We start from the raw sequence: 24,923 nt of genomic DNA on the forward strand, positions 1-24,923 counted from the left end.
GTTAATTTTATTGTTAGTGTTCATTGAATTTTGTGCAGTTTAGTCACCTACAAAGTCATAAGACTATTTCGGGTTATTTCACAAAAAATTTTAGAAATTCTCTTTAGACAGTTGTTCATTGGCTCTAGATAGAGAAAATTGGAATCATTTAATTCACTACAAAGAAGTTCTAGAGATGAGATTATTTACTATTATCAAATGATTTGAACCCAGTTCTCTCATTCCGTTTAGAGAACAATGGTCAAAGATTTCAAATACAATTGATCGGGGTTGGGACAAGGCATTGGTATTTTTTGAAATCACCATGGGGATCTAATGCACAGTTACACAGAAACTCACAAGCTTAGTCAAATAGAAGCTGTACACCCAGTAGAGCACATTGCCTCTGGACAAGATGAGGATTCTGACAGTGAGGTATAGATGAAATGGCTTTTGCTACAAGAACATAGAGATCTCATTAAAAGTCGAAAAATAATTTTTCATTTAAATTTAAACTGGAAAGGATAGATTCTTAAAAAAACAAAAAAAGACCAGATTCTAGAAAATGCACCCCTTCCCCATAAGCACAGTATATATTTTTTCCTATTTGACAGGCTAAGAAATCAAAAGTTTATGTCTAATCTATAGCGTAAATTGAAGTGAGAATCAGGATTGCACTTTGGGGTCACAAATGCTTTATCTTCCTGTGGGTCTGGCAGCACTCACTGCCTTCTTTGTGTACCTTTTCGGTGTTTATTGTGCTCACAGCCGTCACACAGTCAGCTGTGCAATCGCTTATATAGATAGCTGCCGGAACTGCCACAGGACAATGAACCCTTGGGAAGTGCAGGACTTCTGCTGGTCCTGCATCTCCCAAAAGAGACCGCACCCTGCCTGCCCAGTAAATGCAGAAATGAGAGGGCTGCCTCTCGGAGAGATAGAATGGGTAACAAGAACAGAAAGAAGGACACGAAGCATGAAATCAGATCTCAGCTTTCGTTTCTAGCTCTGCTGCTCATTAACGGATCATCTGGGATGCTACTGACCTTCACTTTTCTTGTCAAAAAATAGGACAGCTGTATCAAATAATTTCTTCCTAAGATCCTCATGGAGATCAAGCATGATTGTAAAAACCATAACAGCTTGTGGATTAGCAGCCCCTTATATGATGGGAGATGCCATGATGTAGTCAGCAGAAAGAGAAATTGGTGTGGAACCCAAAGATCTGGTTCTGGTGCTGCTTGATCACTTATTTTGCTTCAATGTTTGTATCATGAGTTTTGGTCTTCTCATTCTAGAATGAGAATATTTATACCTGTCATGACTACTGACATGAAGCTACTCACTATATAAAAATGGAGTTAGTGTTGAACTTTAGGCCACGAATGAGGGATACAGTCCTGAACAAGAAAATTGTAGCCCTGCTGATAGTGTTCCTCCATTGAAGGTTGGACAGTGGACCCCAGTTTCCTGGGCTCCGGCAATTTCATGAAGGGAATGCCCTGTCATTTTGTGCCAGCTGGAAGGACTGAATTCATTCTTTTGTTAATGTGCCCATTAACATTAAAAAGGTGTCTCCCATCTACCAAGACCTGGCCAAATGTAATTCTCAAGACCCCATACCCCTGGACAAAAGACCCAAACGGAGACTTCGCACTTGTATCCTTCCCTCTGCCAGAAGCTCTGGTGCTTTTTATTCCTTCTGTATTCCTTTCCATCTAATAAATCCTATCTTACCACTGATCTGTGGTCTGTGGTTTCATTCTTTAAATCCCCAAGACCAAGGACCTACTGCAGAAAGAAATTCCGGTAACACGGACATGGTGGAACTTACAGCCTAGTAAAAAAGATAATGGATATGAAACTACTTTGTAAAGTGTTATGCAAATGTGTAATACTAGGTTTACTATTAATGTTACAAAATAAAAGAAGGACAATTTAGATAAACTTAAGGTAATCAATTGTTCATTTTGCTCTGTGGTTCCAAAACTTCCAAATATAAGTTAAACTCTAAGAAGTTTTTTAATTGACGTCCAGAGAATACATGAGCTCAGCTTAAGAGAGTTAGATTAGTTTGTTTCCATATTTAATTATCTAATATATATGTATGTGAAAATTTCTAACAGTGTTTAAAATGTTTAAGAGTAGATATGATGTTACCAACTCAGATTCTCCAGGGGTATAATTGACTACTTGTTATTATCATGAGGTTTTAAGAGAAATTTCCCTACTGTTTTTTGGCCATTGGGAAACCAGGTAAGGAATTACTTGTCATTTTAGTACGTGTTGATTTTAACATGTCCTGACAGGCTGTGTCAGTGGTCATAAAGCTAATGCTGAGGAGGGTGTGGTTGACAGTAGTTTTTAGACTATGAGGAATGGGCCCATTATATCTGAGAAGAGGTTTGTTTAAAATAATTTAAATTTAATTTAATATTTAAAATAAGGGCCAAAGCTATTGTAGGTTTTTGGCTTTTTCAAAATAATTTAAATTATATTTATTTATGTTGTTTTTCTTCTCAGTATGTGTTGTCTCTCTACTGATATCATACAAAAGTAATTTTCTGCTTACCATCTTTAAGTAAGCTTAATTTATCAACTTGTAAGATAGTTTAAAATAAAAGGCAAAGCATGTGCATTCAACAGCAACTTTTATTCTTTTTTAGGGTCAAAGTTCTCACTGTGTTGCTCAGGCTGATTTCAAACTTATAGGGTAAAAGCCATCTTCTCACCTCAGCCTCTGGAGGGGCACACACCACTGCACCAGGGCCTCTCAACAGGCAATTTCTATTATATACAGTCTTCCTTTTTATTCTTTCTTATTGGTATTATTGTAACTACAATAAAAACATACTTGGGCTGGGTGCAGTGGCTCAACCTGTAATCTTAGCACTCTGGGAGGCCAAGGCAAGTGGATTGCTTGAGTTCACAATTTCAAGACCAGCCTGAGCAAAAGCAAGACCCCATCTCTACTAAAAATAGAAAAACTGAGGCAAGAGGATCTCTTGAGCTCAAGAGTTGGAGGTTGCTTTGAGCTTTGATGCCCTGGCACTCTACCCAGGGTTACAGCTTGAGACTCTGTCTCAAAACAAAAACAAAAAACAAAAAAAACCCCTTGCCTTTACATATGACATTGGAGGAAGCTTCACAAACACTTCAAATTCTAGTGAAAATGCTGGAACTCATGCTCTGAGAAGTAAATGAGGATTCTATGAGAGGGAAGCTGGAGGGAAGGGAAACTGGAGGGAAGCTCTAGGTAAGCAGTTGGTTTGACTGCCATATTGCTTAGGTAGCTTTTCAAATGCTTCTGGCATATTAAGCTCCTCCTCTCTGGGCAACAGGGGACTAATTCTCTAATTAGGACCTTGTTAGGCTGTCAAAAGCGAGGGTCTAGTTGGGGCTTTGGCACCAGCTGTGAGGGGATGACATTTGCATCCATATATTGTGGTCAGCAACACACTTCAAAGTAAACCCCTTCAACAACTATCAAGTTAATGTATACAACATTAACATGCCTGGTGCTTCCAAAAGCAGTGCTGTGTTTTGCATGTGATCTCTCTCACATAAAGTTTATTTTGGGCTATTGAGGAAATCAGTGCTCAGCAACTCTATAAAGGCCCTTGGCATTTTTATCCCTTTTATCAGTCATTGGCCTGATAGTATCCTATATGATATAACTATCTCACCCTGTGAAGCTTCAAAGGCAAAAGAGTAGGGGGAAAAAACTTCATGAAATAATTTCTACTTAAATTGTAACCTTGATACATGTCATTTGACCAAATGGGAGCTGATTTAGAGATGAGAGTATAGTATTTTCCTGGCTAAAATTAGTTTGAGGTTTTTTTTTCTTTTCTTTTTTTGTTTTCTTTTTTACCCAAAGCTTATTTCCCTGTCACCTTAGCAGAAATTCTCTAATTCTAATTCTCTAATTCTCTAAGTAATGGATCTGAAGGCTAATATCTGCCTGAAGGAATCCCTGAAAGCGATGAAGTGGCTTTGCAAGGCACAGAGGCCCTTCTCCATGAAATTATGAAAGAGAATTTTCTAGACATGCCAAGAGATTCTGAAATTCAGATAGCAGTTTCAGAACCCCAGCACAACTCAACCTGAATAAGACATCCCCCAGGCACATCATAATTAACTTCACTAAAGTTAATGTGAAGGAGAAGATTCTGAAAGCAGCCAGATGCAAGAAAACCATAACTTACAAAGGGAAGAATAGTACAATGACTGCAGCTCTCTCTGCTGAAACTTTTCAAGCCAGAAGAGGGTGGTCATCGACTTTTAATCTCCTAAAACAAAATAACTTTCAACCCCGGATCCTGTATCCAGCTAAACTGAGTTTCATTTATGATGGAGAAATTAAATACTTTAGTGACATTTGTTGAAGAAATTTGCCATAACCAAACCAGCTCTTCAGGATATTCTCAGACTTATCCTCCATAATGACCAGCCCAATCCTCTACCACAAAAGTAAACTCACTCAGAAACTTTTGATCAAACTCCAACTTCCACAGTGGTGAAAGGATTAAAAATGTCCACTGGACTTTCAAAAAACTCGATACCCAAAATTTTACCAGACTTATCAATATTCTCCATTAATGTGAATGGCTTAAACTGTCCTCTAAAGAGGCACAGGTTAGCTAACTGGATACAAAATCTCAGGCCAGATATTTGCTGCATACAAGAGTCACATCTTACCTTAAAAGATAAATATAGACTCAGGGTGAAAAGATGGTCGTCCATATTTCAGGCAAATGGTAATCAGAAAAAAGCAGACACAATAGGCTTTAAACCAACAAAAGTAAGGAAAAATAAGAATGGTCACTTCATATTTGTTAAGGGTAATACTCAATATGATAAGATTTCAATTATTTATGCACACAACCAGAATACACCTCAATTTATAAGAGAAACTCTAACAGACATGAGCAACTTGATTTCCTCCAGCTCCATAATAGTTGGAGATTTCAACACTCCTTTGGCAGTGTTGGATCGATCCTCCAAGAAGAAGCTGAGCAAAAACATTTTAGATTTAAACCTAAGCATCCAACATTTGGATTTAGCAGACATCTACAGAACATTTCATCCCAACAAAACTGAATACACATACTTCTCATCAGCCCACAGATCATACTCCAAAATCTATCACATCTTAGGTCACAAGTCTAACCTCAGTAAATTTAAAGGAATAGAAATTATTCCTTGCATCTTCTCAGACCACCATGGAATAAAAGTTGAACTCAGTAACAACAGGAATCTGCATACTCATACAAAAACATGGAAGTTAAATAACCTTATGCTGAATGATAGCTGGGTCAGAGATGAGATTAAGAAGGAAATTGCCAAATTTTTGGAACAAAATGACAATGAAGACATGAATTATCAGAACCTTTGGGATATCGCAAAGGCAGTCCTAAGAGGGAAATTTATAGCACTGCCAGCCTTCCTCAAGAGAACGGAAAGAGAGGAAGTTAACAACTTAATGGGACATCTCAACCAACTGGAAAAGGAAGAACATTCCAACTCCAAACCCAGTAGAAGAAAAGAAATAACCAAAATTCGAGCAGAATTAAATGAAATTGAAAACAAAAGAATTATACAACAGATCAATAAATCAAAAAGTTGGTTTTTTGAAAAGGTCAATAAAATAGATAAACCTTTGGCTAACCTAACCAGGAAAAAAAGGGTAAACTCTAATCTCATCAATCAGAAACAACAAAGACAAAATAACAACAGACTCTTCAGAAATTCAAAAAATCCTTAATGAATACTATAAGAAACTTTATTCTCAGAAATACGAAAATCTGAAGGAAATTGACCAATACTTGGAAGCATGTCACCTTACAAGGCTTAGCCAGAATCAAGTGGAAATTTTGAATAGGCCAATATCAAGTTCTGAAATAGCATCAACCATACGGAATCTCCGTAAAAGAAAAGCCCGGGACCAGATGACTTCACGTCAGAATTCTACCAAACCTTTAAAGAGGAACTAGTACCTATATTACTCAACCTGTTCCAAAAGGTAGAAAAAGAAGGAAAGACTACCCAACAAGTTCTATGAAGCAAACATCACCCTGATCCCCAAACCAGGAAAAGACCCAACAAGAAAAGAAAATTATAGACCCATATCACTAATGAATATAGGTGCAAAAATATTCAACAAGATCCTAACAAACAGAATCCAGCAACACATCAAACAAATTATACATCATGACCAAGTCGGTTTTATCCCAGGTTCTCAAGGCTGGTTCAATATATGTAAATCTATAAGTGTATTCAGCACATAAACAAATTAAAAAACAAAGACCACAAGATTCTCTAAATTGATGCAGAAAAAGCTTTTGATAATATTCAGCATCCCTTCATGATCAGAACACTTAAGAAAATCGGTATAGAATGGACATTTCTTAAACTGATAGAGGCCATCTACAGCAAACCCACAGCCAATATCATATTGAATGGAGTTATATTGAAATCATTTCCACTGAGATCAGGAACCAGACAAGGCTGCCCATTGTCTCCACTGCTCTTTAACATTGTAATGGAAGTTTTAGCCATTGCAATTAGAGAAGAAAAGGTGATCAAGGGTATCCATATAGGGTCAGAAGAGATCAAACTTTCACTCTTCGCAAATGATATGATTGTATATCTGGAAAACACCAGAGATTCTACTACAAAACTCTTAGAAGTGATCAAGGAATACAGCAACGTCTCAGGTTACAACATCAACCTTCATAAATCGGTTGCCTTTATATATACCAACAATTGTCAAGCTGAAAAAACAGTTAAGGACTCTATTCCATTCACAGTAGTGCCAAAGAAGATGAAATATTTGGGAGTTTATCTAACAAAGGACATGAAAGATCTCTATAAAGAGAAATATGAAACTCTAAGAAAAAAAATAGCTGAAAATATTAAATGGCAAAACATACCATGTTCATGGCTGGAAAGAATCAACATTATTAAAATGTCCATACTACCCAAAGCAATATACAATTTTAATGCAATCCCTATTAAAGCTCCACTGTCAGACTTTAAAGATCTTGAAAAAATAATGCTTTGTTTTATATGGAATCAGAGAAAATCTCGAATAGCCAAGACATTACTCAGAAATAAAAACAAAGCAGGAGGAATTACACTACCACACCTCAGACTATACTATAAATCGATAGTGATCAAAACAGCATGGTACTGGCACAAGAACAGAGAGGTAGATGTCTGGAACAGAATAGAGAACCAAGAGATGAACCCAGCTACTCACCATTATTTGATCTTGGCAAGCCAATTAAAAACATTCAGTGGGGAAAAGATTCCCTATTTAACAAATGGTGCTGAGTGAACTGGCTGATGACCTGTAGAAGATTGAAACTGGACCCACACCTTTCATCATTAACTAAGATAGACTCTCACTGGATTAAAGATTTAAACCAAAGACATTAAACTGTAAAAATACTAGAAGAGAGTGCAGGGAAAACTCTTGAAGAAATAGGTCTGGGTGAATATTTTATGAGGAGGACCCCTCCAGGCAATTGAAATAGCTTTAAAATTACACTATTGGGACCTGATCAAACTAAAAAGCTTCTGCACAGCCAAGAATACAGTAAGTAAAGCAAGCAGACAGCCCTCAGAATGAGAGAAGATATTTGCAGGTTATGTCTCTGACAAAGGTTTAATAACCAGAATCCACAGAGAACTCAAACGTATTAGCAAGAAAAGAAGAAGTGATCCCATCGGAGTCTGGGCAAGGGACTTGAAGAGAAACTTCTCTGAAGTAGATAGGTGCATGGCCTATAGACATATGAAAAATGCTCATCATCTTTAATCATCAGAGAAATGCAAATCAAAACTACTTTGAGATAGCATCTAACTCCAGTAAGATTAGCCCATATTACAAAATTCCAAGACCAGAGATGTTGGCGTGGATGTGGAGAAAAGGGAACACTTCTACACTGCTGGTGGGAATGCAAATTAATATATTCCTTTTGGAAAGATGTTTGGAGAACACTTAGAGATCTAAAAATAGATCTGCCATTCAATCCTATAATTCCTCTACTAGGTATATACCCAGAAGACCAAAAATCACATCATAACAAATATATTTGTACTAGAAGTTTATTGCAGCTCAACTCATAATTGCTAACTCACGGACAAAGCCCACGTGCCCATCGATCCACGAATGGATTAATAAATTGTGGTATATGTACACCATGGAATATTATGCAGCCTTAAAGAAAGATGGAGACTTTACTTACCTCTGTCATGTTTACATGGATGGAGCTGGAACATATTCTTCTTGGTAAAGTATCTCAAGAATGTAAGAAAAAGTATCCAATGTACTCAGCCCTCCTATGAAACTAATTTATGGCTTTCATATGAAAGCTATAACCCAGTTATAACCTAAGAATATAGGGAAGGGTAAGAGGGACGTGAGGGAGGCCGGAGGATGGGTGGAAGGAGGGTGGTTGGTGGGATTACACCTGCGGTGCATCTTACAAGGTCCATGTGAAATTTAGTAAATGTAGAATATAAATGTCTTAACACAATAACTAAGAAAATTCCAGGAAGGGTATTTTAACCAGTGTGATGAAAATATGTGAAATGGTCTATAAAACCAGTGTATGGTGCCCCATGATCGCATTAATGTACACAGCTATGATTTAATAAAAAAAAAAAAAAAAAAAAGTAATGGATTTAAGACCTAACTAACCCCTGGGTAGTGTTTGGCCACAGGAGGTCTTGTAAAGGCTCTTTGCTATTGTGTTGTGCTTTGGGCCCTGGTCTCCCCAGCACGTGGAACAGTGTAGCATGTGTTAGGCACTGTTAAATATTAGTTAAGTTAATGAAAACATAGGATCCCTCTGTTTAAACTGAAGGTTTGCAGCCAGGAAGAACAAAGTCAATGTACATTAGGTAATGTACATTGACTAATGATTTGCATTTCCGAGGACCCTCAGTCTTGCTAAGATAACTACTGTTTCATTAGGTCTAACCTTCCCAAGGTAATACCCTCAGAGGTAGTTCCTGGAGATAAAACTTGTGAACCAATAATAACATGACAAAACCTTATGTGGACTTACATAGATCAGGACCTTTTTATGGAGAAGATATTTAAAGTAGTTTTGAAGTATGACTGGTTTACCCACTGAAGATAAACAGGGCATCCTTCTTAAAGGGAATAACACAATGCAGAGGAAAGAAGGCATAATGAGCAAAGCATATGGAGGAGGGTGAGACATGGAGAGGGGTGAATAGGCAATTAGGCCAGTAATGTTGCCTGGGTAACCCTGTGGAGGACCAGATTATGAATCATGAATGTCATTTTGGGTGCTGGGAAGGAAGCTATAGAAGAGTATTTGAAAGCATGGCGATAAAATCAGATTTTGGACAATTTCTCCGTAAATGTTAGAGTGGTGCAGTGGTGGGGTAGTCACTCAAATAATTGAAAAGAGTGAGTAAAGGTTTAGCAGGAGAGGGAAGGTTTATTTTTTTTTTCTTTCTTTTTTTTTTTTTTATTGTTGGGGATTCATTGAGGGTACAATAAGCCAGGTTACACTGATTGCAATTGTTAGGTAAAGTCCCTCTTGCAATCATGTCTTGCCCCCATAAAGTGTGACACACACTAAGGCCCCACCCACCTGAGGGAAGGTTTATTAACTATTAGCTGCTGTGCAGCAAGCTGGCCTTGCCCTAGTGACCACAGGCCTGTGGGAAGTGCACCTTTTGGATTTTATACACAATTTAGTTTCAAGGCACCTGCCTGCCTTCAAACATATCAGGGGTTCGAGCAGCTACCTAGATCCTCTTGGCGTGGTCTTGGTTGAAAAATGACCAGACACCATAAAGTAAGGCTAGGTTTACAGAGTAAGAGCAAGGTATGGGCTTATGGAGCAAGATATGATCACCATAGACAGCAGACGGGCCTCCATTGTTGTGGCAAAGAGAAGGCAAGGAGGCACAGTGGCTACGGTTATGGCTGGCGGTTCTCTTTTATACCTCCTGGGTCAGGCCTACCTCATGGTTCAGAGGTCACCTTGGTACCAGAGTCTTATTGTGCGGGTGGACCTTCCATGAAGCTCTGAGAACCCATGGTGGGGGGTTGACAGCATGATAGAGAATTAGTTTTAAGGCTATTCTGGGTCATCTTTAAGACTCTATTGTACCTGTTGCTAGGCTAGAGAGCCTTCTACACCCTTTTGCAGTTGGCATGCTAAGTTGTGATTGGTAGATTGGGTATGATGGTCCTTCCTTCAGGTGTGAGCAAAATTAAAGTGGGAAGAACCAAGATGGTGGCTTGGGAATTCCAGTCTTGTCCTCCTTCTGAGGAGAGTTATTCCTAACTAACTGCTTAACATAATTTCTAAGAGAGCTAGAAATGAGAGGCAGGTGACTGATGGACTGCAGTATCCCAGTTAACAAGGACACACAAGGCCACACAGAGGAAACTTATTAGCAGCTTGTTTGCTCCTGGAGAGAAAGTGAGTGACACAGAGGACACATGGGTCATTATTTTAGTAATGTATAAGACAATGTTTGGTGTGGGGCTATCAAGATGACTAAAATGGAAAGGTAAATGATTGTAAAAAAATCAAATAAAGACTGAGGCTCTGCCTTCAGGGGCTTAAAATTTAGTTGGGAGAAATACTTGTAAACAGCTCCTTATCAGACACTAATAGAAATAAGTGCAGTAATATTCTATATCTGCCACGGAAGATGTCTCATCTTGAGCCACACAAGTGAATGTGAAGCATGATCCAGGTATTTTGCATTTAGTGAAATTCAGGCAGTATGATACCAGGCACTCTGGCTAGGACAGGCAGGTGGTAAATGCTACTCAGTGTGGGAAGAATTGTTGTCTACAGGGGGAAAAAAATCTCTGATTTAGGGATTATCAAGTCCAGGATTCTTGACTTCATTCTGTTCTTAACCCTGTGGTGTTAGAAAATTTATTTAATTTTTCTGGACTTCAGGTTTATCATATGTAAAATGAAAGGACTGAACTACGTGGTTTTTGAAGTAAATGTCATGGTTTATGATTTCATCAACTGCAGGAAAAGTTCTTATGCTTATCTGGGAGTAAAAAATATGGGGAATTTTCAAATAAACAAGTGAGAATCATTGGTTTCCAATCGAGTATGATGAACATTAAGCACATTCTGTATCTCTTACTGGAAAGAAAATCAAGAGATGGAATATGTAGATCTTCATTCTATGCATCTAGGAGCTCAGCACCAGCCCTCTCACAGGGTCTGAGATGAGAAGGCCAATCTAGCCTCATCTCTAGGAGGGCATTTCCCCCTTTTTGCAGCCGTGATGGCATCCTTGCTACCTTCCAGATGTGAAGTTGTTAGTTTTGGATCTTCACATTTAGAATTTTTTTTCAGTCATATTCTGTAAGAGGAAAGTTGCTCAAAAGAGGCAATTTTAAAAGAATTTGGTGATTTTGGAATGACATGTCTTAGGATGGTTGCATTATTTGATGTAAAATGAGCAGTCTGATTTACTTAGATAAAACTACGGAATGGCTAGGTTCTTTCTGACATGAGAGTTTTCAAGTTTTTCAGGCCAATTAACTATTATTAATAAAAAGGCAATATTTGTGAAGAGTAAAATGGCTGAGAATAGTTACTACAAATGAGTGGAGACAAACATTTGTGAGGGATATCCCAGGAACCCAATACCATATCCCGTATGGATCCCATACCATATCCAGTGTGGTTGGTTGTCCAGAAAACATAATGAAGATGAAAATTCAACAAACAACAAGCTCTATAATAGGATGAATGGCCAGAGAAGGATACTATGGTAGTGGATAGTCAGTTGGTGGATGGGGATGTCAATGAGACACTTCTATCTGAAAGAATGAATTTCTTGCTTGACTAGACTTCTAGCTGGGGTACATATGAAATTTATTAAGCAAAAGAAACATTAAAGCATGGGAGTCAGACATTGTGTTAACTAGGTTATTTTTTGGGGGATGCAAGCTAGTTCAAAATGGACTCCAGCACTATGGTAAGAAAAGGCCTTGTTCAATTTTTTGTATCTTAAGAACTTGGAGGTGGAAACCTGAAATTTATGAGAAAAAGAACAGAGGCAGCCATTGTTATAGGCCCTAAACCCTGCAAGAGACATTTTGCTGCTTCCATAATAAAGGAATAGAGTTGAGAAGACTTAAACACTAAGGGCTTATAATCACCTCTTTCCTCCTCCCACAATCCCTCCTGCTCTTTCTTTCCAGCTTGGTCCCAGCAGAACGACTCCTGCAAAGAAGGGTAGCAAGAAGAAGAAGAAGAAGGCAATTCTGCCGTCAACATTCACAAGCACACCCATGGGGTGGGCTTCAAGAAGCATGCATCTTAGGCACTCAAAGAGATCTGGAAATTGGCCATAAAAGAGATGGGGACTCAATTGATGGTATTGTGCACATTGACACCAGACTCAACAAAGCTGTCTAGGACAAAAGCATACGGAATGTCCCGTATTGTATCCATGTGTGGTTGTCCAGAAAACATAATGAAGATGAAGATTCACCAAACAAGCTCTATACTTTGGTTGCCTATGTACCTGTTGCCACTTTCAAAAATCTACAGTCAACATGGATGAGAACTAATTGGTAATTGTCAGATGCATCAAATAAAGTTATAAAACCACACACACACACATAAAACCACTAAGAAGGTTCTTTGGGAGTCTTGCTTAAATGAATGATGACTCACACTGGTGATAACAGGTCGATGACAAGTGGATGTAGGACTCCAAACTTGGTTGTGGAATCTAGAATACCCACCCGGTTAAGAAGAAGATTTAATATCCTCAGGTTCCTTGTTAAAGTCAGAGATGTTTAGGAGCTCAGCATCAGCCCCCTCACAGGATCTGAGATGAGAAGGCCAGTCCAGCCTCAAAGGGATCAAAGGCGAGAAACATAGAGAATTAGAAAATTAAACAAGAATGAAATTAAAATAGGCATTATTTTGGATAGCAATCAATACTTTCTGAAGTCTGTGATTATGTGTGCCATAGTTGTTGGGTCATATAACTCCTATTGTGTGATTGGAAGGGATGTGGTAGAAGAAAACCACACTGTTTCAGTGCCCAAGAATGCTGCCTGCCCAGGAAAAATTATCGTAATCCTGTGAAGGAATTTAATCTGTGGCTTTTCTTACATGCTTCATACAAATTTGAAGTAATTCAACATAGAGGGGAGAGATGAGCTCTGTTATGAGGAGCTTGAAGGGCTCTTAGGAAGTTAGCCCCTAATCATCCCTGTTTGGGAAGTCTTTCTCCACAGCAGGGGTGATTCATAAACATAGAATGAGAAGAATTAAAAAACAAAAACCCTGTAAATAATAAAAAGCAAAGTAAATGAAAAGATTAAAATAATAACAAGGACTATGTTTAAAAATCAGAACAAACAACAATAGTACAAGAAAAGTAATAGAAGAGTAAAACTGTATTAGGCTAAGGAAAACCAAAATAAAATGTGGAAAATAAAACAAAGGGATCAAAGGCAAGAAACCTAGAGAATTAGAAAATCAGACAAGAATGAAATTAAAATATGCATTATTAAGAAAGGTAAAATAGCCAAACAAAGAGGAAATTTGGAATATTCCAAATTAGGTGCCAGTAAAAGAGTTTGGAAGTGTACACAATGGGGTGTTGTGTGTGATTACCGCTGAGTGAGTAGGATTATAGTTTATTATTCATTTTGCTTGTTTATATTATGTAATTTTTCTGAAATCATCCCATATTGTATATGTAATAAAAAATTGTAAGAAAATCTGCCCCTGAAAAACATAAAGTTAAGATAAGGATAAACAAACACAAAGCATTAAATTAGACTAAATGGTAAAGTTTGGAAGAAGAAAGCAGAGAATAATGAATATTTCACAAAACAATACAAACCAGAAATTAAAAGATTACAAAAACCAAAAAAATGTACTACAGGAACATTTTGTAAATATTTACAAAATTTAAAGGACTGAAGAACTTTTAAAATGAAAAACATTAAAAGGCCTAAGAAATTCTTGGGTTTAAGGCTCACTGTTAAGGGGTAAACTGGGCCCCTGTCTCAGCCGGAGGTCACCATGCATGTCCTCAGGGAGGATGTGCAAGGGCAAAGAGCAAGTCCTTTTGGGGTCCTGGCTGCTGTGTCCCACTAAAAAGTACAGCAAATGATATGGCAAAATCAAATTCTTCTTATTCCCATACATGTGATAAAAACAGCCCTGAGGGAAGGCATACTCATGGTTTCTGAAAATGCCCACAGGGTGGGAGCTATGAGTTTGCTGTCATTCTTACTGTCTTGGCAGTTCTCATCTGCATCTTGAACTTGTGCTGCAGTTTTGGAGGCAGGCACGGAACTCTACACACTCTGAGAGCAGGAAGAACAAGGAATAAGAGAAAGAATGTGTACTGAGGCTCTACTCTGGACCAAGTAACATACTAGGGATGCTACTATAATTTTTCTTTTGTTCTTTATCATACCTTATAAGGTAAATGTTGTAATGCCTATTCTGAGATGATGAATCAGAAGCACAGAGAGGCCTTATAGTTTGTTTGGGGCCACATCCACTAGTGAAAGTCATCTGACTCTAAAACCCTTGGAATATACCAAGTCAACAGAGAAAGTGACCTTGAGCAGAGCTACTCCAGAGTGAGGAGGAAGCCAGTGAGAGGGGAGCTGTCCACTGAAGCCCAGCAAAGACACAGGGAGTCAGAACGTATCTGGCAGTCTTGGTTAGCATGAAGGCAAGGGTGAGATGGCCCAAAGCCCTCCTCCCCTGCTAGTAAGAAGGAAGGCTCCTCTGTGGGAAATAGAGAGACTAGTAGCAGAGAGGCAAGAAGTCAGGCTGGCAGTGGTTCCAGAGTCTGACCCCCAGATCAGCAGCACTGGCATTAGCTGTAAGCTTGTTGGAAATGTAGAGTGTCAGCCCCCGCACTGACCTATAGAGTCAGAATCTCTGGAGCTGGGTATGGGAAACTAAGAAGCTCTTTAAGAGATTTTTAAACACAATAAAGTTTGAGAACCATTGCCACATAAAGACCAAAGAATTGGCTATGGAATTTGGAGAGAGTAAGGGAGCTTACATGTTGAGGGAGCAGGAGGTAAGGGGATGAGGACTTTGAACTAATCAGCAGTTTGGGAAATGAGAGTTTGGTGGTAAGAACAAAAAAATAAGGTGCTAGGATCATGGGGACAGTTATGGGGGTGGGAAATGGGCAAAAGTCAAGATGCTATGTTTGAATCTTAACTCTGCCACTATCAGCCACGTGGTGTTAAGCATCTTGGGCTTGGATGGTGGTGGGGCTATTGCTACTTATCTCTTGGGGTTGTTTTAAGGCTGCAAAGCAAATTAAGTGAATGTGCCTGACACATAGTTAATGCTCAATAAATAGTATTGAATTTGGATTTAAGTGAGGAGCTGAGTGGATGGGGCAGCAGAGTGAGGAAATAAGCAGTTCCTTTCCCTCTCATGATGACCTCAGCCCACTCAAGCAACGTCTGCTATTGAAACGTCCCATTCCAGTGTCCAGGTAGCTTGAAGCCATTTAAAAGGTATATTCTCAACTTAGACTTCTTTAAACATTGAAGCAACATGAGTAAGATTAAGACCAGGAGCTACTGGGAAACAGCATCATTTCATGGGCATTAATTTTATTGTAAGGCCCAGGGGACTGCAAAGTGGGGGGTGTTTTTTGTTTCTGTAATAGACTCCTATTGAGAGATGGTGAGAGAGAAAGAAAAATCCAACAATGGGTTTGCTCTCTTGCCCCGGGCTCCATAATTTGCCTTTTACTTTTTGCATTTTTATATTTGAGTCTGAAAAGCAGAGGACGAAAACAATCAGCAACAGATGTCCTCGTGAATCTGCACGGTACACGAATTCAGTTAGCATGCAAATTGTCATCCTAGGGCGATTCCAGGGGACTGCTGAAAAAACAGCCGGCCTGCTCTGCAAAACAGATAGATGGCATGGTTAAAAAGTCTGGATCCAATCATATGTTTAATTACAATCCCTTTTTTATCTCAGCTACAATGACTGGTAGCTATTATGACACAATATTGAAAATGTGTATGACGCATGGTGGCACTTGGAAGGCTGATAGGTGGTCTGTGTTTGATCAAAATGATCAAAGCTTCTCGCCATGGAGAACCCCCTTTCCTTCTCCCCCATCTGATCCACTTAGACGAGCAAAATATGATTTATATGAGACAGTTTATGTGATTTTCATTCCCCAAGAGCAGGGGCATAATTTTTGTACCACCATTTCCCCTTGGGAGCTCTGGGAGCTTGGGAAACTTGGGAGCTTAACAATGAGCATAAACATACAGTAACTGATTTTTTACTCCACGCTCGTCTGCGAAGCATCACTCACGTTTCAGCTTTAATTTACTCTCATAGATTCAAACAGTTTAAAATTTTATTATCAATTGGTATAACAAAAAAACAAAAAAACCTCAGTGCTGAGTAGAGACACTCTTAATTATTTCATTCTCTTCAGACATCCAGGTTCTATTATTGAGACTTTCAAATGAAACTAAAAGTGAACTCATAAGATGGTATCTTGAGCATGAAGTTTAAGTACTTGGTTGACATAAAGATTGAAATTTTACTAAGTGAAGCTATAGCTCTGTATCAGCTAAAACTGCTGTTTTATACTGGAATTTTTCTTTTCTTTTTTCCTGTTAACTGAACCTCTGGAAAGCAGAGAAACAGGGAACTTAAAACTAACGTGGTCAGCATGTCTCATCACGGGGATTTAAAATTACATAAACAGCATTATGGGGGGAAACTAAATTTGCCAACAACTCAATGAAAATATCCGGTATTAATTTGGACTAAAATTTATCGAATAAAAGTCTTTTACACATGGGGTGGCACCTGTGGCTCAGTGGGTAGGGCGCCGGCCCCATATACCGAGGGTGGTGGGTTTGAACCCAGCCCCCGGCCAGCTAAAACAGCAGTGGCAACTGCAACAAAAAATAGCCGGGCGTTGTGGTGGGCGCCTGTAGTCCCAGCTACTCGGGAGGCTGAGGCAAGAGAATTGCTTAAGCCCAAGAGTTGGAGGTTGGCGTGAGCTGTGACGCCACGGCACTTTATTGAGGGCAACAGAGTGAGACTCTGTCTCAAAAAAAAAAAAAAAAAGTCTTTTACACATTTCACAGCTAGGTAGCAGCGTGTTTTTCATATCTTCAAGGCTTTCAGTAGGAGAAAGGTCCAAATCCTCTAATCTTCACCAGCTTTATCCTGCTGCTACAGGTTCCCAAGGAAGATGGGGACAATCCAGGGAAAAGCACACTGTTTTCTGCTCTAAGACTTTAGCTCCAAACTCTCTTTTGTGAATCCAACCATGATCAGCTGAGACGGACCCTGGGTGAGTCATAGACACTGCTTTTGTATCTGTGACCTAAGGTTTACCCTAAAGACAGGCTGAGTGACTTATTTAGCTCTCCCTATTCAGCCCTTTAGATCCTTTACCAACTGTGTTCCATTGTGTGCCAGGCTTTGCACTGAGTCCTCAATGGATGCTTTTCTCAGTTAGTCCTCACAAAGCTCCCTTGAGGTAAGTCCATTTTCCAAACTTTAGGTGAAGAAGGTGAGAAGCACAGAGAAGCCAAAAACTCACCCTTGGTTTGCATTCAGAAGTTGGGTGTTTAACCACTATACTGAGCTAAGTACATATTGACAATGAGAAGATGAACCTAAAGAAAGATTTAAAAACTTAACAAGAAGAAAAGATGATGTTTACCCCAGCATAGTGTTATATATTTCTGCTACTGAAACCCCATCCTTTCATCATACAAACCAGTTTTATTCTAGTCTCTGCTTGTGTTCTGTCTCACCATTCTTTTTGGGAGAAAGTTGGGAGTGGAGCATATGAGATGCTCCTTGTCACAGTGTGTGCTGTAGGATGGGATGGAATGTTGAGCTTTGAGTAGCTGCTATAGACCTTAAACTGGTCTTTGGAAAATGAGAAGCTGAATAGGTAGGGAGGAGAAGGAGAACCGAAGGGCGCGTAGAAGAAAGGAAGTGGCAAGGTGAAGGACGGGAGACAGCGTGGAGTCTCTGCAGAGCCGAAAGGAGACTATCCCAGCAGGGATTGGTGGCTTGTATAGAGCAGGTGAGAGCCTTATGAAGGAGCTTGTATCAGCTTCCTTTAACTTTTTAGCTTGTGTGAACCCTCTATCCATGGGCTGGCATTTTCAAGAGGCTGGGTGCTGAGACAGGGTGGTCGGGTACTCATACAACAGTGGAGAGAAGGCTGGCATTGTCATGGAGGCAGAAGGGAATCTTCAGGGTCTCCACAAGTTGGTCCCATACTTGTATGAGTTTCATAGGGATCCAGAGAGTTGTTGCTAGGCAGAAGTAGATCATAAAGGAACCTTAAAAGAGGACAACCAGCAATGTGAGTTGACAGGAGGTGGTAGGGTACCCTGATCACACAGCTGCCTGAGTGTGTTAGTGAATAGCAGCTATTGTCACTCCCTAAGAAACTCCTTCAAATTTCTTTTCTTGTTAAAGTGGTGGGAATGATACTAAATGTCCCTGTCTCAGGGGATTCAGAGCCCCTGGGTTTCTGAGGGACTAGACTAAGACTCCACAGAGCCAACTGTATCCTCACAGTGACTATGCTGTGTGATCCAAACCTAGTCACTAAGAGAAATACCTTTGTTTAATGGTGTTTTCTACTCTGTAAGAGCATGATGCCTGTTGTGTGTAGTCAAATACGAGGTGATTACCGCCCCCCTTAGTCACAACCACTTATTCATTGTTTTCAGGGCTAAGGATTTGCCTTGGTTCCCTGGCCCTGAAGCTTTGCTGTGAATTTGAATTATGTGTCATTCTGTGACTCTGGAGTTTTCAAAAGTTCATTAACACTACAATCTGAGTCAAGCTTCCAGGCAAAATGAGAAAAAAGCCATATTTTCACTTTGGGATTGCCTAGAACCTTTTCCAAAGGAAACCTAAGCATCTTAGTTAAAATAACTTGTAAAGCATTTAATTTAGTTCATAATTTTCAACTCTAACACATTGTAATATCATTGCATTAGTTTTGGGGGGCTGCTGTAATTAATGATCACAAACTGGGGGGCTTATAACAACAGAAACATGTCTCACGGTTTTGGAGGTCAGAACCTGAAATTCAGTTGTCAGCAGGGTTATGCTCCTTCCTAAGGCTTTAAATCCCAGGGATCTTTAGATGCATATCTCCAATTTTTGCCTTTGTTTTCATATGGCCATCTTTGTGTCTCTGTCATCTCTTCTTGTAAGGATACTTGTCACTGGATTTGGGGCCCGCCAACTAACCCAGAATGATGTCATCACAAAGTCTTTAATTTAATTACATCTGCAAAGACCCTTTTCCAAATAAGAGCCAGGGATTAGGACATGGACACATCTTTGGGAGGGGGCACCATTCAACCTAGTACAATGATACTCCCTAAATAGGCTGCCTTTTGCAAAGATTATACTCAATAACTGCAAGATATATCAAATGCTCACAAATATTCTACTTGTGATCTTTTAAATGTAGAATGGTTCAAGAACATTCCTGGGTCAGTGAAAGATTTTTCCATTTCTGTACATTTTAAAACGCTAGGTTTCAGTCATAATTCCGCTACTTGCTAGCTTCAGGCAGGTCTACCCTTTGCCTGATCCTCAACTCCTTCTTCTAACATAGGAGCTGTTCCCTGGAAAATAGAATACCATGTGATCCAATGCATAACCTGAGGGGTGATAAACAAACATAGGCCGAGAAGTTTGATGGTGTTAAAAAGGCCATGAGAACTTGCAAAGTAGTTTGCTTTTCAGGGCACATGCTGCAAAGATGCTTTTGAGTCCATGAAACCATCTCGTTCGTATCATACTCCTTCAATTAAACATTTTTAATCTGAAGCATTTAACTTGGAGTTAACAGGATTTCTTCCTAAACAAACTGTATAGACACGTACTGTATCAAAAATCATCTAATGACTTATAAGGTGTTAGATAACAAAAAACTATTTTTTTGCAGGTCTTCATACATGCTTCAGGCCTCAGAAAATAGCTCTACATAGAGAAACTCAGTTTGATTTGGTCATCTGTACTGTGTAAAATTAGACATTTGGGATCTTGACAGATAGGGAAATCAAGCCACATTCGAACAGGCATTCCAGTAATTATATACACATCCATATTTAATTTTCAGGACTTTAGGCCTCAGAAAATAGCTTTACCTAGAGAAACACAATTTAATTTGGTCTATACTGTGTTTTCTGTCATTCAGCACTTACGGCCTGTAGTAACAAAAGAGGAATCAGCAGTTTAGGAAAGCCCAATGGACTTATGGGAGGGTGGTTTTGTTGGATAAACATATTTAACTTCAGGTTTTTATCACTGCAAAATCATATACCAATATACCAGGGAAATTTTAATGCATAGAGATTATCTTTAAAGTGCTAAGAGTGGAGTTTCAAAGCCATTTGTTTTAATGGTGCTTCATTAGCTATTAAAACCCCCCTCAAACTTTTGAGTTGCTATTTCATCACGCAAATGTAAGTATTCTTTGTAGACAGGAACTGTCTGTTAAAGTAATATTTGACATCTACTGAATCAAAAATACTTTACAATGAAAAGCTAACATCTGTTTACTATATAAAAAAGGGTGCTGTGTATTTTTACTAGAAGAATTTTTCCTTTAATAAGGCAGCCAAAAGTCATCTACACACATCAAACCGATTTATAGCCAAAACCTGTTGAATACCAACACAGCATCATAGCTGCTTAGCAATCCATTTTTTCCCCAGTATTACCCTGATTTTGGTACTGAATTTGTATGGGAAATATGTTTGTCTTTTTTGAGGCTATCATAGCAATTTTTGTTAACTCACCCCATAATTAATAAAAATTGCTGGGTTAGTTATTAATTTGGTGAACCTCAATCTTTTTAGTGATCTCAACTTTGATTCCATTACATCGGCAATTGATCTTCTTTATTTTAAAAAAAATCAAACTACAACTTAGCTCTTTTTATATATTTTCAGTCAATTCAAGTAGTGGCAAACAAAGTCTGTGTGTTTGGCCAATTCCACATGAGATCTATTTGAGCCAGTGCAATTAGGAGGAGATCAGACAGAAGGCAGGCAGCTTGATAAAGAGTTTAAATCTGTGCGTAATCTCATACAGGTGCTGTTTCCTGTGCTCTGGAAAATTCCTCATCACAAAACAGTACAACAGAGCCACACCTGGGTTTAAGCAGAACATCTGGACCTACTCTTTCTTACTCACTCATGTTCTTCAAATCTTCCCTAAACAAATGGTGCTTTAGAACAAGTCAGACACTAGAGATTTGTAAGCCCAATGTGTACTGCCAAATCCAGTTTAATACAAAACACAGCTACTCTTCTTGAGTCAAATACATTACAGATAAGATACCCCAGTCACATATTTCAATTAGTCAAACCTCAAGAAATTTATGAAGGTCATTTCCACCAGTAGTAAGAAATTTCATAATGGCATTAACAATTAAACAGGGAATTTGGAGGGAAGGTTGAAGCATAATGTCTACTAAATTCCCTACCATTGATTGGTCAGATGCTCTTTGTTTTCTAGTCATACAACTATTGGTTGGGAGAGTCCTGGAAATTAAATATGGATGTGTATGTAACTGCTGGAATGCCAGTTTGAATGTATCTCAGTTTCCCTAGGAAAAAGTACATATCTGTCAAAATCATAAATCTCTAATTTTTACTTAATGGAGACACTTATTTCTTAGATGTACAATAGTGTGACAGTTTTGTAATTAATTAATAACTATATGTTGTAGGTATACTCTGGGCCTACCATTGTGCTAGAACAGTTTAACTCACAAGTAATCCAGCAAACTGTCAATGTCATTTGCAGCCTTATACAAGGACTTTCAGTGTTTCATGTAGATTTAACATTTCAGATCAGGGGGATGCCAGGGAGTGGATGAGCGTGAAGAATGAATGTTGTGGAGTAGGTATGCCTTCTCTGGCTCCCTCAAAGCATGCAAGAAACACGGAGATTGTGCAGAGGGGATCAGAAATATATGTGCACATTTTAGATAAACACATATAAATGTATCTTCCAGTATTAACATTTTGGATTGCTAACCAATTCGTGATAGTGAATTTATTACGCTTGCAATGCTGTTTTGTTTATTGCTTGAATTTCTTGTATTCAATTGGTATCTGTCAATTTCACCATCCTTGAGACGTTTATGGGTAAAGAGGTAGGAGGGACTGAGGACTGAGGCCATGGTGGGATGGAGGGCCTGATGGAGGAGGAGGAGGAGCACAGAGAACACGCGTCAGTCGTACCCCCTGGTATTAATGTGCATAGGGGCAGGCTCTGGGAGGTTCAGAAATAGTGTCAACTCCAGCCAGTTTACCAGATAGTTCGGAAGCACCAAACAATGCCTTATCTTCCTAAAGGGGCAGGACTGAGACTCCCCAGGGTATCCTTTGGAATTCACGGTAACCTGGGTCTCATCCAAGTGTACTGAAGGCGGGGCTGATGAGAAGGCCTCACAGATGAGTAGGTGACTTGGCACTGACTCAAATTCAAGGGCTTCTTGATAATGGTGTCTAGTCATTCAAATAATGGAAACACTTGCTTTTCTTTTCCAGAAGTCTCTCTGAAGCATACTTTGGTTTGGGTTGAGTGGAGGCAGATGTATATTTGTGATATTGAATATATGAACTAAATAGCCTTTCGGGTTTGAGAATTCTCAAGTTGGAGTTTTTCTAAAAACTTACTTTGCTTTCAAAGTAATTGAGATTGTAATAGGTATTTTTTCCCTTTGATCTTTGTATTTTGCGGTATGAATAGGTAAGTTACCCATATGAGAGTTCAAGTTTTCTGTGTCACTTTCTTGTAAAAGACAATTAGGCATTGGGAGGATTGCAGACAGCATGGAAGTGTGGGAAGAAAGCAAAGATTTTATAAAATGAAAAACAGGTAAAACACGAGTATATAATTATGGAAGCTGAAGTGTTTGGGCACATAGGCATGACGATAACTTTGATAAAATTACCAAGAAAGAAGGAATTAGAAAAAGAAAATGCTGTTCAAATCTAAAAATTTGAAAAGAAATGGCTCCTCCAAGAAGATGTGGTATAATATAGACATAGGATACCTGCCCTACAATTGTGTGAAGGTCAAGGAAGTTTTGGCTTAAAGGAATAAATTCTGAAAGGTATGTCTAATGGAGTATCTGATTTAAAGACAACTGGAGTAGCCAAGGCTATAAATAAGGGGGTAACACATTATCTGAGTAGTAGGAAATGAGTTTCATAAAAGCAGAGATCATAGCATGGATATATTTGATTTCCCAACACCTAGCACAAAACCTGGCATGTTGTAAGTGCTCTGTGTTTGAAGAATAACCAGAGGTGTACAGGTGTAAAAAATTAGCCGACATTAGCAAGTAGGGGAAAGTATTTGTTAAACAATAGGATAAGAACAGGGGAAAAGGAAGTGATTTTCTGGGGAAAAAATGGTAAAAGATGACACAAATTAGCCTTTTTATGAATGAAATTTAGGTTGGAAAAGTTAATCTAAAATTCCTTCTTGAAAAATAATTTTACAATTTCAGATCATGTTTTCTAATTCAAACATACAAGATAAAACTACGTGGCTCTATTGAATAGTTTAGGAATAAAATGGCAGAGAAAAACTGAATATCATTCTGATCTGCTGCTGACAGTTCCATTCCGCCTAGTGTTTCTGGTGAGACTATGTGTTTTTCCTCTGCACTCACTTTCTAAAAATGAGAATATAAATTTTTTTCTACATAGATCCAAGTGGAAAGTACTTTTTTCCCTTTCTTTTCTTCTACTGTCTATAACTCTAGGTGCAATCAATAAGGTATTTTATAGATGGGAACAATTAAGGGAAGATTTGGTTGGTTAAAAGAGTTGGGGTCTGAAGAATTTTAGCAAAGTCTTTGGAAATGATTCACCATCATGAGACAAAGCAGGAAAAAGAGCCTGAAGTAGAACACTAAGGAAATCTAGTTCTTAATGTCTGTGTTTCCTGACAGGATTTATTTTTAAGTATTAGGAAGACAAAATGTTTGAGATTACAGTCTTTATTTCTTCACAGGCCAGCTGACTGGGAAACCCTTTCTTCCTGTTGTGGCCTACAGAGGTTCAAACCAGCAGGTCGGTTGTGTAGCTGCCTCTCTGCTGGATCCAATAAAGAGATCAACCTCTTCACTTCCTCCAGAGTCTTCAGGAGAACACAGGTTGGTCTCAGAGCTATTCTTTTATGTTTTTGTTAAATCTCTAAGGTTGAGGTTGATTAACTTTTAGATTAAGCCACACTTTGAGATGAAGTTTAAAATGTCTTAACCTTCAAATAGGAATGGAATTCTCACTAGTCATTATTTGAGCTCACTGATGCTACAAATTTGTGGATGGATGTTATCCATTAAGGTGAAAGCAGAAAGGGGCTATAAAGTTGACTCAGAAGGCTAAGTACTTTACCTTCAGGAAAGCACATATAAAACTCTTTCCTGAACCGTAACTATAGTAATAGTTAAAGCTTTGAACACCTGGTTCTTAACTGGCCAGGCGAAGTCATATAAAATACTGACATACCTTCACTTACTGTTATTTTGATCCTTAGGCATGTTACTATTTTTATTATTATATATGAACTTAAGAATTTAGCTTCAGTGATCAGTCAACTCAGAAAGTATTTATTAAATGCCAACCATGTGCCAATATAAACCTAAGATAAAGTTTTAGATTAAAACTAGATTTCTCAGTATGTGTATTAGTCTAATTCTCATACTAATAGAAATAATGGTATGTTCAGTAATTCTTAACACCCTTTCCTAGCAATTTGACAAGTACACATTTTTCCGAACAGTTCAAAATCTGCAAGGTACTCCCTGCCTGGTAGAGTTAGCTGAGCTAGTTGGAAACATGGTAC

At 38.7% G+C, this 24,923-nt stretch overlaps 1 long non-coding RNA gene across 1 annotated transcript in view; it reads left to right on the top strand.

The window, feature by feature from the left end:
- LOC128563739 (uncharacterized) overlaps positions 1–24,923 on the top strand; it is a 104,442-nt gene that overhangs the window by 37,810 nt on the left and 41,709 nt on the right. Inside the window, exon 2 of the long non-coding RNA XR_008373872.1 lies at positions 24,090–24,231. This is a non-coding gene — a long non-coding RNA (uncharacterized LOC128563739). The remainder of the gene's footprint in view (positions 1–24,089; positions 24,232–24,923) is intronic.

The sequence above is a fragment of the Nycticebus coucang genome, chromosome 13, assembly GCF_027406575.1.
Source record: "Nycticebus coucang isolate mNycCou1 chromosome 13, mNycCou1.pri, whole genome shotgun sequence".
Classification (NCBI taxonomy): Eukaryota; Metazoa; Chordata; class Mammalia; order Primates; family Lorisidae; genus Nycticebus; species Nycticebus coucang.